The sequence below is a fragment of the Nelumbo lutea genome, chromosome 1 (assembly GCF_056320005.1).
Source record: "Nelumbo lutea isolate HS-2025 chromosome 1, American lotus-T2T, whole genome shotgun sequence".
Taxonomy (NCBI): Eukaryota; Viridiplantae; Streptophyta; class Magnoliopsida; order Proteales; family Nelumbonaceae; genus Nelumbo; species Nelumbo lutea.
This window is the reverse complement of record NC_142684.1, coordinates 144,284,455-144,286,527: the sequence shown is the minus strand read 5'-3', so window position 1 is coordinate 144,286,527 and position 2,073 is coordinate 144,284,455. Positions and strand designations below refer to the sequence as shown.

At 43.1% G+C, this 2,073-nt stretch overlaps 1 non-coding gene across 1 annotated transcript; it reads left to right on the top strand.

The window, feature by feature from the left end:
* Positions 1 to 1,673: 1,673 nt before the first annotated feature.
* Positions 1,674 to 1,780, top strand: LOC148878107 (small nucleolar RNA R71). The gene has a single exon (XR_016106249.1). It is a non-coding gene; the product is annotated as a small nucleolar RNA R71 (small nucleolar RNA).
* The last annotated feature ends 293 nt before the right edge of the window (positions 1,781 to 2,073 follow it).

Here is a 2,073-nt window from a genome sequence, read left to right as displayed (position 1 = left end):
GGGCCAAGCCATCTTATAAAAACCCAGGGACTGTGGGCAGGTGCAAGATTAGCCCATCAGGTATTATCCTCAATGGTCTTACACTTAACCTCTCAGCCCTTAATGATCAAGCACTACCCGACAAGAGAGGACCTCTCCCTCGACTGCAAGGAACAGTGCCGCACTTTCCTCTCACATGGATTCCGGGAATTAAAACCATTTGCAAACAATTCGAAACCGTACATATATATATAAATATATTAATTTTGCAAAATAAAATTCCAACGATTGAAATCAACTGCCGGCAGTTTGGTTTCCATCAGAGAGAGTGCATTCCCGATCATTACCCTTTGTCCGGCAAAGTGGCTGATTCTGTCACTATGATCACCCACTCAGATGAATTCTCAAACTGCCCCAACATACCCAGGTTTTGATCCCCGCTAAGGATCTCACTGATTGGCATATCAAAGGCAGCCTGATCCAACACCTAGTGAAATGTCATAATCGAGTCTAGGGGTCAGGTGTAACTTTCCAATTTTGCCCATCTATCTCCAAGGTCCAGGGCAATACTGGAAATCTAGTCTGGTTCAAGGATTCAAGTAATCCCATACTGCATGTGCCTCGGGTCTTACCCTGATGGCTGAGACAGGCCATCCCAACACTTGGTGGCACACCAGCATCAGCCTTGGCAGGATAAATCTCCCCAGACTTATCCAACGGCTGTGAACATTTAAAACTAACACGAGTCTCTATAAATGTCCAGTTTTAGGGTTTTACATAGAATTAAACCAAACAATATGCATCAAACATGCACTTTATTTATTTCCACTAAATAACAAAAGTACATCAAATCAGATTGAAGCTAAGGGCATACAAAACTGTCTAACAGTTTCGTCTTCTGTTGTCTGGTCCCAAGGCTTGTTTCTGCCTTGGGTTCAGCCCAATTCTTCTTTTCTACCTCAGGCAACTCTTTTCCACTCCTTAAGGTAATAGCTTGCACCTGCTCTCGTGGATTCACTTCAGTGTTGCTTGGAAGAGTTCCCGGCAATTTGGAAGAGATTAATTGTGCCAATTTCCCCACTTGGTTTTCCAGATTTTTGATTGAGGCTTCCTGGTTCTGGAACCTAGTTTCTGCACCTGCTATAAATTTTGTCATCAGTTCCTCCAAATTGGATTTTGGTTCAGGCTGATGATAAGTCTGGTGGAACGTCTTGGAAGTATGCTGATTTGGCCAGGACTGGTTTGAATGTCCCCTCCATCCTGGATGAAAAGTATGGTGACTCTGGTAACCCTGCTGTCTTGACGAATTGCTGACATAGTCAACTTGTTCAGTAGATGGTCTGAACTGATTGCCAACTTGGCAGTCTGTACTGATGTGGCCTTCCCCACACATTTCACAATTAAGAGGCTTCACATGCATGGCAGCTATCTGCATTTCATCTATTTTCTTACTGAGTGCTCCTATTTGTGCAGATAGTGCTGTATAAGTGTCAACATTATGCAAGCCTTGCTGCTTCCTAGTTTGAGTTCTTTCCGAATGCCATTGATAGTTGTTGGCTGCCATTTCCTCAATAAGTGCATGGGCAACCTCAGGAGTTTTATTATTTATGGATCCTCCGGCTGCAGTATCTAATATGGTCTTATTTGAGTCAGTAAGACCATTATAGAAAGTCTGCACTTGCAGCCAAATGGGGAGGCCATAGTGAGGAACTCTCCTTAACAGCTCCTTGTATCGTTCCCATGACTCATATAAAGATTCCCCCTCTTGCTGGAAAAAAGTAGTGATGTCATTCCTCATTTTAGCAGTTTTAGAAGGGGGAAAATATTTAGAGAGAAAACGGCTGGCCATTTCGTCCCACGTAGCTATTGATCCTGCCGGTAACGAATTCAGCCATGCTTTGGCTCTATCCTTCAAAGAAAATGGGAAAACCTCAACCTAATGGCATCATCACTTACCCCATTGTGTTTGAAGGTGTCACAAATTTCTAAAAAGTTAAAAATGTGTGCATTGGGATCTTCGTGGGCCAATCCACAGAATTGCACCGTGTTTTGAATCATTTGTATGATGGCAGGTTTGATCTCAAAGTTGTTAGC